The 14779-nt window shown below is 43.6% G+C and overlaps 1 long non-coding RNA gene across 1 annotated transcript in view; it reads right to left on the bottom strand.

Annotated features, from left to right (window-relative positions):
* Positions 1-8708: 8708 nt before the first annotated feature.
* The window catches only part of LOC123369923, a 61145-nt gene continuing 55074 nt past the window's right edge, over positions 8709-14779 (bottom strand). The window contains exons 2-3 of the long non-coding RNA XR_006579186.1: positions 10920-11130; positions 8709-10224 (exon numbers count right to left, since the gene is read on the bottom strand). This is a non-coding gene — a long non-coding RNA (uncharacterized LOC123369923). The remainder of the gene's footprint in view (positions 10225-10919; positions 11131-14779) is intronic.

Raw genomic sequence — 14779 nt, 5'->3', positions numbered from 1 at the left:
GCCAACTTTCACGTGGTAAATAAGCACCCTGACTTTCACAATAAGCCAAAAATCAAACTAATCCCATTTCAAAACAAGGCCAAAACAAGCCAATCCCTACAAACCCCAACACTCTATGTGACTAGATCCCCCCGGCGTGCAGTCTGGGACTGTGGTGGGCCCTCTGTGGACCTCTGACTCTCTCCCACCCCTTGCCCCTGCTTGCTTCTTGACCCTGCTTCCCCGCCCCTTGCCACTGCTTGACCCCCCCCTTGCTTCTGCTTGCTAGGAGCTGATCAAAAAAAGAAGCAACAAGCTACAAAAAGCAACAAGCTACAAGCCAAAAACTAGCCAACAAGCAACACAAGCCAATTAAGCCAAAAACAAGCCCAGTTTCTGTGTTTTTTCCACAGGTTTGGCATGTCTCATTTTGGGGGTTTGTGAGTTTAAATTAGTTCTCTTACTATTCTGCACTTCCCAAACAGGTGAGTGCAGAGTCTGAATTCAGCCAAATCTCCACACCCAATCCACCAGTCAGAGCATCGCAGCTAAGGCCTGATCCAAACTCCTTCCATTGACTCCACTGGGCTTTGGATTAGGCTGTGTGGATGGAAGAGGAACTAATCTGCACTAAGTATAGGACTGGAACGGATTACTTCTCTCCCACTGAAGCAAAGGGGGGAACCATTAATTATTAGTCATATTTATTATGGTGGTTCCTAGGGACCAACCAAGATCAGGGCCCCATTGTGGTAGACACTGTACAAACACAAGAGTAGATGGTCCCTGCCCTGAAGAACTTATAAACTAAATAGACAAGACAGACACAAACAAAAAAGATATAATATTCGAGCGGAACCTTCTGAGTCACCTGCTGATTCTTGCTCTGCTCCTGGGGCAGCACAGCTATGCAGTGCCCCAATAACAGGGCTGCAGCAAAGCCACAATTGATCCCTTATTTAGAAACCTACCTTTGGCCTCCTAATTCTGAAACTCTCCTGATCGATTTAATTAAAACATTCCTGTTCTCAGATCTGTAATGTTTCACTTGGTGATTTGCACATTCTTGTCTTTATTAATTTCACATTGATTTACACATCATTCATACCCTTCCAGTGGTCTGTATTTCAGATGAATAGGATACTAAACTGGACTGACACTATAACAAATTTCTAATATATATTCTCAGAACATTTGGCCGGATGTACTGATTTAAATGGAATTGCATAGTTGCAACACAACACAATTTGGTATATTATAGAAATATTTATGGCCCATTGTGTAAACCAACTGAATGAAACTGTTTGGTATGTTAGTTAAATAGACTAATATTCTAGTTATTTTGCAGGTACATACTATACAGAAAAAAAATGCTTTTTCCCCCCAGTATTTATGCGACAGACCAGAATCAGTCCAGTGGCCTTTACAAGCTCTAGGACAAATGAATATACATCTTTGAAAGCTGCCAGCATACTGAACAAATTCAGATAAATAATTGACTATTCAGAAATATTTTTGCTTTAAGTTCATTTAAATACAAAATTTGTCTGCATTCAAAATGTTAATTAAGACTACAGTACAAATCTACAAGGAATTTTAAATCTTGCATCAGAGTCCAGCAAGCATAGAATGAATCTTTTCAAACTTTGGATACATCCATTCAAAACTGAGGCACTGAGTCTATCCAGTATGTGAAAGTCGGTCTTCTGCTACAGAATGCTTCATGACCAAAGGGAGCCTGGACTGGTAGTCTGCAAGTGATTGCTTCTGATTGCTTAATGCTTCAAGCCTACAACTCTGCATTATTGTTGTTTTCATATAATCAAATGTTTTTTACTTTTGTTTATATAATACTGAAAAATGGAATGAGTTGTGACATGTATTCCTTCCTTAAGAAAATACTGAACCAAAATATATACAGACCTTCTGATGTCCAATATTATATTTACATATATTAGTATTATGGCCACTGTAGTTTTGCTTTGTATTTGTACTATCCGAAATTAATCTATGAATCTACTCCCTTATGCAACCAAAATTTGAATGTGTAACTTAAACTAAGAATAACGTGTGCATTAATAAAACAGTTTGTTTAAAACAGAAATTACTTTAAACGGGGACTAACTAGTTTTTCTCATGGGGGTAAAAGCCATGATATTACCTGGTAAATACCATGCCTCCCTGCACACGTGGGCATTAACAGCTGTCTTAGATGGGCCCAAGAGTGTGTTTACTGACTGGAAATGAATACCCAACTCTGCTCTTTGACAGAAGGTCAGGACACCTGCCAGGCATGTGTAACTGTCAGCAGAAAGAGACTCTATTACCTCATGAGCGGCCCACCCAACCCTGGGAAAAGGTGGGAGTGGATTTATTTACCTTCAAGGAAAAGCAGTACTTGATTACAGTGGACAGCTACTAAACTGTTTGGGAGGCCAATGCCCTGCCTAATATAAGAAGCAAGTCAATGATTGTCACACTGAGGGTCCACTTTTCAAGATATGCCATTCCAGACACTGTGTTTACTGACAATGGACCCCAGTTTGCCTGGGAAGAATTCAAGAAATTTGAACTCAAATGGGAGTTTGTCCACCACATCTCCTCCCAGCCTACCCACAGAGTAATGGCAAGGTGAAATCAGCTAAGAGGCTGTTACACATGGCTGTTTCTGACCCCTTGGTAGCATTTTTGGCACACTGGAATACTCCACCCCAGTGGTGCCAAACCAGTCCAGCTCAGGCGCTGATGGGACGGACCAAAACCCTGTGACAATGAGGGGAGACCTGTTGCACCCAGAAAGATGGAGACATTACTGAGAGGAGAAGGCCAACAAACATGTCAGCCAAATACCCACTGGCCCTGGAGGGTGGCATTCCTGTAAAGATCCAGCCACCAGAAGGAGTGGATTAAGGAGTCATGAGAGGTGCAGTGGCACCCAGGTTATACGAGTTGGCTACACAAGAGGGATGAGTGATCCAAAGTAACAGGAGGCACTTAAAGGCCAGCAGACACAACACCAGAGACTATAGAGATATAGAGCTCATCACGGAATGGAGAGATAGAGGACTGTCTGGAGGCCAGTCCAACAGGGAGGGAGGAGACTCCACAAAAAGGTAGTTTGCTAGACTCTGAGACGGGTGACAGAGACACGTCACTCCTGATGTGGCATCTTTTGAGAAGACCAAACTGTCCCAAAGACTAGGTAACCAGCTGAGTGTATGGTAAAGGCAAGACTCCAGTTCAGCTATGTGCTAGCATATCCAAAGGGCCATAGGGTGGGCATCTGGACATCAATTATTTGTTTTAAAATGTTTATATTAAAACATTTTTAAAATAGGGAAGATGTATCATGATCAGTGGAGCTGGGGTCCATGTTCTGGAGAAGGACACCAGGAAAACAGGGAATGTAGGGAGTTTGTTTGGAAGCAACTAAGCCACATGGACAGAGCAATACACTGGGTTTAATAAAGTTCCATTTCTTCATCTTAACCTGCATTCATCCTTACTCTTTGCAAATGAAATAAAAGGTGAACTGTATGTCAAGTTCAGCCTGGCTTCATTGGGAACTATCACCAAAGGTAATTTGCATGCTCCCTGTATCCCTGATTGGCTGAACCTAATCCATATGATCAGAAAGGTCAATTTAGCAGAATCACTCTGCTCCAGCAAGGTTGGAAAAAATAATCCCCTAGTCTGTCTGCAGCAGACACTTTGCAAAACTGGAGAGGACCCTTTCCCCACTTGCACTCTCTCGGTTGCGGGACACAACCAGGATCCTTCATAGTGCTCATCCTGAGCAGAAGCAGAACTGAGTTGAAGGGCAGCACCAGCAGTGGTGACAGACACCCAAAAGAAGGCAAGTGTTAATGGTCTTATCCAGCCTCTGCACTAGCTGTCAATCCAAACTAGTGTTATGGGAACATGCCGTGCACCCTGTTAGAGAGACATAATCTGGGTTTATGTCTGGCTTTGGCAGGTGCCTTAATACATTAATTTACTACCCACTTAGCTACCAGCTATGACTCAGATAATTCATGCCTCACTCTTTTCTCTTCTTGCATGTTAGAAGGGCTTCTGTGTTTCCATAGCATTGGGTGGAAAAATAAATTGAAAAATCCTCCAAGATTTAAACAAAAAAAAATATACATAAATGCAGATTTTAAAGACTGAGCCAAACTGTCAAAATAAGATCTTATAAGAAAAACACAGACTCTATCATTAAACACCGCAAGAAAACTAGCTGTAAAAGGCACAAACAGAATTCATTTTTGCTTTGCAATTCCTGTACTCAGGCAGTGCCAGGGGCTAAGTGACGTTGAGTAGTGGCAGCGCAAGAAGAGATGATATGTTAATGTCCATTTCCTGCTGCAGCACAATAGAACTGTATGAACTGGGAGAGGGTTGTGTTGCAGCTGCTGACAGAGAGCCCAGAGTAGCTGGTAAGGAGAGTGGGAGTGATGCTGTTACTGGCCCCTCACATGCTTCTCCTAGGCAGCTGGTAGCAGTAGTAGCCTGTGCTGTGGTAGGAGGTGGTGCATGGCCATAGCCCACTAGCAGTACATTGTTTAATTTAGCAAAGACAGAAAAGCATTGCACTTGGGAGCTTTTGTAGTTGACACCAGTGACATTGCCTACACAGTTTGTATCATACATTGACAGAAAGCTAGCAGGGGAATTGATGCAAAAATGTCAGGGCATTTCGTCTCTACTGGCACTCAGTGAAAGCAAACAGCCTTAGCTATATTCATGATGCCCATGAATAGTCAGTAATTATAATTAAATTAAAGACCTGTAATTGATCCATCCAATGCACATTCACTGCCTCTGCATTCCTTCCCTAACTGTTAGCCCCACTCATCATGTCTCAGCTAAAATTAGATTGTTAGATCTTCAAAGCAGGGACCTTCTGTCACATGCTTCTGTGAGACTCAGTATTAATTCCATGGAAGTCAATGGTAATTACCCCTGGTATTACCTCTGGTAACGAGTGGAGTACGAGACTTCCTATTGTCTTTGTCCTATTATGCTGATTTTCTGTTGTCTTACAATTATCTTTCCCTATGTCCCGGAAAAGGACATGGTTGCAAGAATATTGGTCATTGTTATTTTTGTTTATGGAAGAAGATATGCTTCTGCATGTGGATGTTGGTTCCATTTCCTCAGCAACAGCTGCCAAAGCTACTCATCTTGCTCTGCTAAGTTCTGCTAAAGCTTTTCCAAACATGTCTGACAAGCGGGTCCATGCTTTTGGAGTGGAAAACAACTGAGTGATTATTTGATCAGCTTTGGAGAAGATATTAGCAGCTCCTGGCAGGATAACTCTCTGTGACTATGTGGTTTGGGTCTTTGTACAGTACACAATCTGTTGAACAAGCTGATTGATTGACTAGCTTCTTTCCGGGTTCACAAGAGTGCCAATAAGTGCATACAGAGAATGACAAGAGGTTTGTTCATCTTCTTTGTCTCACACACTGGCTGATATTAATTGTGGGGGTGTATCTGAGAAGCAACAATACAGTCAGGATACTCACAGTGGGACATAAGCTCTGCAGCCATTTTAGTTGTTCCTGGCACAAATCTTAAGGTATTGCAGGTGCAGAATGGCTCCCTTCCCTGCCACCAGAAACAACAAGAGGTACTGATTCATGTGAATTCTACTCTGCACCTGCTGGAGTGGCTGCATGAGCAGCACACAGCAATCCCAACTTTTCACATATGTTCTAAAGTGAACACCAGCCTGCACTTGACAGCTGGAGAGTTTGCCAACTCGCTGTAATTTGAGGATGCGACCAATCTCCTGGGCTCCAGCTGAGTGCTTCAGCAATAGCAGTGGGGAGCAGGAAGATTTTCTGCCTCACTGATGTCAAATGCAAGAGGATTGAGGAACAGCAAGACATCCACCTCTGAAGACACTTTCAGGATCAGCAAGACAGCAGGCATATCAGGCAGCCTTCAAAAGACTGATGATAGGGGAGCAGGCAGCTGGTGGACTCCTGAAAATCCTGGGAAGAAGCAGCTTCTTGACTAACCTAAAGGACATGCAGAAAAATAGAGAGAAAATGTGCTCTAACATACCTTTATTCTGCTTGTAATGTTCTATTCAATTATAAACAAACAGAATTCTATAGCCCCTCCCAGCATTGTATATATTATTACTTGGTCACACTTTCTATTAAGGTTCTATTTATAAATGATTAATAGATATTATACGTGTGAACTGTATGTGTTAAAGATGGTGACAGCTACCTTAACAGGGCATGCCTGACTTGCAGCACCCCATTCTAGCCAAGCATAGCATTGCAGGCATTGCTTGCCTCAGTTTCTTCTCTCCCAAGGGTTCAAGTGGCTCAGCCCTCTGGTTGCGTCAGTCTCTTTTCAGGGTAGCAGAAGTCCAAACAAACAAAAAGTTCTTTCACTTCTCTTGGGCTCCTCAGTTCACACTCTGAACTCAATTCCCAGCCCCTTCTGGAGTACCTTTAAGTTTTTCTTCTCTGGTATAGAGCACTGACCCTCAGCCTGGTTCCCTGCAGTCCTGTCACAGCCTCAATCCTTCAGGGCTACCTCTCATTCTTCTGTGTTCTGGGATAGAGTGCTGACTCCCAGGCTGAGAGAGGAACTACAGGAAGCAAGCTGGTCTTCTGTGGAAGGCCCTTAACTATAGCCTAGAAGGATTCCAGGAAAGCAGCCTGGGAGTCAGAACTCCATGAGCGCAAGGTCAAACTGCACAATCCTGGGTCTCATTTACCTCTGGCAGCTGGTCCTTTTAGCCTTTACTCTCACTGGACACTGGTTGCTGGGATCACCAGTGATTAGCATGAGTGCACACTCACTATGCGTGATACCCATCTCCTGCCTGACCCAATCCCCAAGGTCACAGAACCAAATGTCAGCCCCAACATCTTACAGATAAACTCCATCCTTCTTAAAGAGCACAGACCCCCTGTATCAGTATCGCTATGTGCGATCACCTCTCCCCACCCCACCCCATATCTCAAAATTATGGTTTACATGCTTTCTTGTTCTGTTCATGCAGTGTAATTCAATGGCCCTGCACCAAACCCATCTTGTGAGCATCTCTGACCAAATCAATTGAGGGCAAGGCCACAGCTGTGTAACTAGATCACATCCCTCTGTATCCCTAGTCTCTACATTTAAACTAGTGCAGCCCCTACAGTCCCCAAGATAATTTTAGCTCAGGTGAATAATCAGGCCCTCAGGAGTGCTGGGACTGGCTCATGTCCAGTCTGCCAGACCATTGAAGGCAAATAGCTTCAACCTTGATGCTTAGCTGCTATCCACCTGTTGCCTGGCTGACATCTGGCTGAAATTGCTTAATCAACTTATCATCAATGAGCAGCATTAACAAGCACTGAGACCAGCTCATGATCTATCTGCCATGCCACCACAGGCAAATGGATTCAACCTTGAAGCTAAGCTGCAAACCACCTGTTGCCTGGCCAATGCCTGGCCACAATTAATTGTTAAATCAACCCAACATCAACAAGCTCCACCAGTGAGCTCTGGGACCAGCTCACAAGACCTCTGCTATGCCAAGAGCTGATCTCATAACATGCCTCTCCAGTGAACTCTTAAATGAATACAGCTTCGGCCTTGAAGCTCAGCCACGATTCATCTGCTGACCAAGGGGCATGGATCAGCGTTCATGTCATGCTCCCTGTCAGTACCTGACCCAGGTTGGGGAAGCTAATGATTCAACCAGAGGACCAAATTCGGTGATGAATCTTGGTTACGTGCCATCTGAGGCATGTAACGCATATGCTAAGAAGAAGACCTGGCCACCATTCTGTGGGCCAGATGTATTATAGAGTGCCCACAAATCCAAACATCGACTATGGCTTTGGAAATCCCCTGGAATCAGAAACAGACAGGTTAAGTTATACTTATTGCCAGTCACAGGAATCTTTCCCCCAGGGAAGACATAAGTCCTGTAATAATTTGATTTCTAGCTCTGAACCCTGTGAGATTCAAAACTCTCCGATGTTGCTGATGTCTCTGCCCAAATCCCACAAGAATGTGTACCAAAGTTAGCCAGGTTGAGACTGCAGAAGGCTAAAGCTTTTTTCAATACCACTGCAAACTGGTATTTTGTCAGGAAGCTGCCATCCCCATGTATAAACAAGCGAGTGCAGCTCCTGGTTCTGTTTGACTAGGAAAGCTTTAACTGCCCTTTCAGGGCACAGGTATTCATCTCTTTTACAGTATTTTAAGTGCGGAGATATTGCACCAAACAAATGGCTATGGGAGTGGATGCTCCACATGCCCCCTGCCACACCTATCAATCGCAGCAACCCCATGTATCTCTTGCCCCTCTTCCTCATGTGTAGAAAGATATGGGAGGGTATTTTTCTCTCAACTGTACAAAGTAAACAAACTGAAAAGGATCCTCTTTTTTCTATGTCTCTTTCAGTTATAGCAAGTTAATTGTTACTTGTAATAATTACAAATAGAAGATGTCCAGAGAGAGAATGTTTTTTTAATATTGCCAATGTCCCTTTAAAATTATATATATATATATATATATACACACACACACACACACACACACACACACACACACACACGTCCTCTCATGCCTCAGCAGAAAGGGGCGAATTGTAAGATAGTAGTTAAGGCCAAATACACAATCCATTTTGGTCTGGGAAAAGTAATAGAATATTTTGCTTTCAGTGTTTGTGATTTAAAATAAGACCATTACCATTGCTTTATAATTGATTTTTGTGGTTATTTAATCTTCACTTAAAAGAACAAAGCAATATCACTCTCTCCCAAGCATGTGAGTCAGTCCCTCATAATGCACTCTGATTCTAATAGACACTTTGTTATGCTACAGTTCTTCTATTGAGATCTCAGTGGAAGTGCCTGACATAGCCCATTTCATTATGTTACAGTTTAATGGGTTGATTGTTCTATTTAAATAGTTAGTGTCAATATACTCATTTCAGACTAGTGGTTTCAACTGCGTCGAACCATTGACATAGCAAAACATTGTATACAGTGTACCTGTGTCAGCCCCAGGATATTAGAGAAACAAGGTGGGTGAGGTAATATCTTTTATTGGACCAACTTCTGTTTTGAGCTTTTGAGTTTACACAGAGCTATTCTTTGGGTCAAGAAGAAGCTCTGTGCAAGCTCCAAAGCTTGTCTCTTTCATGAACTGAAGTTGTTCCAATAAAAGATATTGCCTCACCCACCTTGTCTCTCTCATAGCAAAACATTATCAATCTTCCCAGTGCTTTATCTTACAGTCTTTGCAAATATTTTTCTCCAAGTTGCAAGGGTCAAATTCAGACCTGAAGAGTAAATTGTGTGCAACTTCTGAATTAGGTTCTAAGAACAAATCTGTGAGAGAAGTTCATTCACAAGGTGAATATATTCAAAATCAGCCTGGGTTTGAATTTTATGAATTCATCTTTTAGGCTCTATCTATGCTACCAATAACTCAGTACTTGAACTGGGGCAAGTCACTTTACTTCTCATAGCTTCAGTTTACCCAGGTTTAACATAAGAGATATAATTATTCACCTACTTCACAGAGCATCGAGGTTTAATTCATATTCAAAAGGTGCTTTCAGAGACTCAAATGAAAAGTGCTACGAAAGAGCCAAATACCATCATATTATTATTAACCTTTGAATTTTAATGATGTCTCTACACATATATTCAGGAATTTGGCTCACATCTATGCACATTTAATTAAACTTAACCCTACTTTACTAATCGTTTTGTCAGTTTTTCTAGCCTGAGTTTGCTGAAACTCTCTACCCCATAATATTCAAGCAGTAACTGTTTGGGATAGTTTGAAAAGGCAGTTCAAGATTTTTTTGCTATTAACGTTTTGGACTGATGTCATTGCTTGATTTATTTGTGTTAGTGGATTAAAGCAAGGCAACTGAAAACATAAGCCAATAGTGAAAAATAAAATAGTTACAAACTTTGAGAATAAGGGTACATAGAAAAAGAATTGGATCTAGGAAGGAATAGGGGCTGTTTCTTCTCAAGTGCTTGTCCCTATTTGTATTCCACACATGGGCATGCATGCACACCCTGAGCCCAAGTCTGGAAATTCTTCAATGCAGTGTCTGTTGGCCCACACATGCGCAGTAGATCTCCTTGTGCTCCTGACCTAGGGTATAAGTGGCAGTGAAGGTCAACACCTCTCCACTTCCTTCTTACGGCTGCATGGCCTGAGTCTGAATTTTGCCCTCTGTCACTTAGTTGTATAACCTGCAAAGAAAGAAAATATTTGTAAATGGTTATATATTTTAGCTTAGTAGTTAAAGTTATAGTTAGCACAGAGAATTTCTTTCCCTCAGTTGGGGAACCCCTTCCCAGCTCCAGGACTATGCCCAGAGTCCCAGGATTCAAGGATTTCATCTCCTGCCCTCGCTCCGTCTCCATCAGTGGCAAACATCAACAGTGCCTGTACTATCTGGGTGAGGCACATAGATTGTGCACTTTGCAGAAATGTCACTCCTTCCCACCCAGAACTCAAGCAGCCTGGGAGCTGTGCCTATGAAAGCATCTGATGGACAAGGCTATGAGGCCCCTCTCCAGTCCAGGCCAAGGAGACCTCCCTATACATCAGCCTCAGCTGACTAGCAATGCCCCTCCAAGCACATGTCTTGGAGCACAGCCTTCAACATCTAAGCCTAAGGACTCTTTTTCTAGGGTCCCCATGAGAATAGAGGGCATTTTCAGGGGTGCAAGGATAGATCTCCTTCAAGAACTGTCCATAAGAAACATGCTTCCTCTCTGAGCCTATCCAGGTCAGGTGAGACATCACATATGGAACCTAAGGAGCCAGCTCTACTGAAGATCCCCAGACTAGAGGGCAAGATACATGAAAAGAAAGATCTGCCAGTTCCGTCGGTCACCTTGGTACTGAAACATAAGGACAGACATTCATTGATTCCATCTACCTGTGCTGGTCTGGATCCATTGTCGGTACCGCCTCATTCAGCTAAAGAATGTCCAGCTGCCACAGATGTGCCAGGTTCTCCACATTTGACTGTTGGAACCCCTTGGACACCAGGGCATATAGAAATATACATAACACCAGAGGATATGTTTCTTCCTTATCCACAGTCTCTACTTCTTTCCAATGCTGCCTTCCTGAGGGATGTCCTTCCTCTGAAACAAGAGTCTATATCAATGTCCAGGAGCCATCCCATCTCCAGCCATTTGGCAGGAGTGTCCCAGTACCAACAGCCCCACTGCTACCACTGGAACAGTTTTCAGACTTGGATGAATTAGAGGAGATAGCTGCACCAGTATCTCCATGGAGACACTCGACCCCCAACAGACAGTCGAGGGGTTATGATTGCCATTTCTCTGTGTATGACCCCCCAGGGACCACTGGTACCGATTCTCTTGGGGTCCCCAGCAACCGATTGATCCATCTTTCTGGCTTTATTGGGGTCTGTGAGATACTTGTGGCAAGAGTCCACAACCTTCTCAGGAGTTGTACCACTTCTCCTTCTCTTGATAAATGGTTCTGTTGGTGTATAAGGAGGAATAGCCAGAACCGGAGCCACAGGTACTGACAGATCCCTCTTCATCATCCCCAGATGACGTGGTCAATCTTTCTTTGCCTGTTCCCCAGATCACCACCAGCAGTACCAGGAGCTGGACCTTTGGCAACTCAACATTTTTATTCAAAAGCTGAAATTCTGGATGATTATGTTGGCATCAATAATCTCCTCCCTTCAGGAAGGGATGTGGTTTTGCAGCTCTTGACATGAAGGACATGTATTTCCATGTGGACATTCACCCATCATACAGGAAGTTCCTGTGTTTTACAGTTGGCCAAGAATATTTCCAATTTCAGGTCCTCCCCTTTGGGCTCACGACAGCACCCAGAGTATTTAGGAAGGTTTTCTCTGTGGTAGCAGACAATAAACTTTATAGGGGCGAGGACAGACTTGGTTTCTGCCAGAGCATTCCTCTCTGCATATGGGTTTCATACAATGAGCAACCTGATTTCATGCATTACCCACAGACCATAAGCTACTTTCCACAGGTGTCTTTCACTGTAAGACCACATGGCTGCATGCACCTACGTTATGCCGTTTCCTAGACACCACTTGCTGTGTCTGCAAGTTTGGCTCCAGTCAATCTGTCAGATGAACAAGGACCACATCAACTCCACAGTGTCAGTTCCCACCAGAGTTAACTCCTTCCTTGCTTGGTGGTCAAATCCAGAAAGGGTCATGGTGGGGGTTCCCTTCAGCCCTCCCATGCCCATGCCTCCCTCCTGTGGTGGGGTGGTCACCTGGACAATGACACTGCTCAGGATACCTGGACCCCATGAGAAGCCAAGCTACATATAAACATACTGGAACTAAGGGCCAACTGACTTGCTTGCAATGCCTTCCTTCCTTTATATGCTCCATACACAGATAATGTCAGACAATATCACCACGGTGGTCTATATAAACAAACAGGGAGGAGCAAGATCTCGCCCCCTCTGCCTCAAGCCCACAGACTTTGGAACTGGTGCATCAGGAATGGCATCACGACACAGGACGCACACTTCCCTGGTATTCCCAACTCCTTTGCAAACAAACTAAGCAGAAACTTCTTGGCAGACCATGAGTGGGAAATTCCAGATACAGTCCTAAGTGAGATATTTACACAATAAGGTTCTCCACTATGGGACCTCTTTGTGTTCCAAACAAACAGAAAGCTACCTCTATATTGTCCCAGGAGCCATGGGTCAGGACTCCCAGGGTGACGCTCTCCTGCTGTCTTGGATGAACGGCCTCAGATATGCCTTTCCTCCCATTCCCCTACTTCCGTAAGTCATGGGGAAGATACATTGAAAAAGCACCAACATCCTTCTCCTAGCACCCTACTGGCCAAGACAGTTTTGCTTCATGGAACTTCTAATGATGTCTGCCCACCTACCAATCAGGATCGTCCCATTCCCAAATCTGCTAATCCAGGAAGGGGACAGGGGGTGGGAAATAAGGCATCCCAACCTGAGCTCACTCCACCTCACAGCCTGATGGTTGTCGGAAGTAGAACACTCATGCTTGGCCCCACTTTGTAACAGCCTTAACCAAAGTAGAAAGGACTCAACTAGAACCTGCTATCTGGCCAAATGGAGATTTTTTCAGACTGGCACAACTCCACCAACATTCTACAGAGTATCCCAATTGTTCCAGACTATCTCCTCTCCCTGAAGACATCAGGTCTTGCTATTAGTTCACTGCAAGTACAGCTAGCAACGGTAAGTGCCTTCCTCCCCCAGTGGAAGGATGTTCCATCTTTACTCACCATACTACCACATGGTTTATGAAAGATCAGATCAGGATCTTCCCACTTGAGCTTAAACCTACACCTCAATGGAACCTTAACCTCATCTTGTTGACACTCACAGGCCCACCTTTTGAACCCATGTCAACATGTGCCATGACGCACCAGTCCATGAAGGTGGTGTTCTTAGTGGCTATCACAGGAGGGTCAGTGAGCTTAGATCCAACATGGCAGATCCTCCTTATACAATGTTTCATAGAGAAAACATCCCAACTACACTTCAAATTTCTTCCCAAAATTGTATCTGAATTCCATATTAATCAAACAATGCCTGTATTTTTTCCCCAAACCCCATGCTTCCTCTAAAGACAAAGACTTCATTCCCTCAAAGTTTAGCATGCCCAGGCATTCTACTCACAAAGAACCAAACCTATTAGAAAATCACCGAGACTGTTTATTGCCATAACAGAGAGATCGTGTGGGCTAGCTATATATTCCCAGAGGATTTCTAAGTGGGTTTTGGGATGCATCTTAGAGTGCGATAAGATAGCAAAACTTCCTCACCCCTGGGGGTGTCACAGCTCACTCCATGTGAGCACAAACTGCTTCCACAGCATCCTTATCTGAGGTTCTGCTGCAGGACACCTGCAGGGCAGCCACTTGGAGTTCTAGCCACATGTTCATGACACAGTACACTCTAGTTCATGCCTTGGCTGTGGACACAGCAGGGGCATCAGCAGCATATTTGTTACCGGCTTCCTTCCAGTTTGAACACTGCTTGCTAATCACCCATGTGTGGAATAAACATAGGGACCAGCACTTGAAGAAGAAGTGGAGGTTACATACTGTAACTGGAAGTTCTTTGAGATGTGTGGTACCTATCTGTATTCCACTACCTGCCCTCCATCCCCTCTGCTTTGGAACCTGTTGGATTTGTGGTAAAACGAGGAACTGGAGAGGTGTCAAACCACACTGCTTCTTATACCCTCAGTCAGGAGAACAAGGAGAGCTACTGTGCATGTGCAGGCCAACAGACACTGCTTTGAAGAATTTCAGGACTCTGGCACATGGTGTGCATGCATACTCATATGTGAAATACAGATAGGGACCACACATCTTGAAGAATCTTCAGTTACAGTAAGTAAACTCCTTTAAAAATTGTTAATGCAGATGTAGAGATAAAATGAAGATGGGATTTCATTAGACCTTGCCTACTATTTGTACAGAAAGTGCGTTAGTGGCTCTGGTTACTGCAAATTAGGTCCTGCAAAGTCAAGAAAATCAAACAAATTTAGAAGACCGAAGGGTGGTGGCTAAACCTGTTTGATTTTAGCATTATGACACAGTAGGCAGGCGCAAACAAACTATGTGTAGGACCAAATCCTTTTGTTCTTATTCATGTAACAGGATACTAACTAGGCATACTTCATTGAATCCGGCAAAGAGAATCGGGCCTATTACCTATAAGAAAGAAGTGTAGCCTGGTGAATTATAAGAATTTCAAATTACACTTGTTACTAAC

This window comes from Mauremys mutica, chromosome 1, assembly GCF_020497125.1.
Source record: "Mauremys mutica isolate MM-2020 ecotype Southern chromosome 1, ASM2049712v1, whole genome shotgun sequence".
In the NCBI taxonomy this organism is placed as follows: domain Eukaryota; kingdom Metazoa; phylum Chordata; order Testudines; family Geoemydidae; genus Mauremys; species Mauremys mutica.
This window is presented reverse-complemented; position numbering and strand designations above follow the sequence as displayed.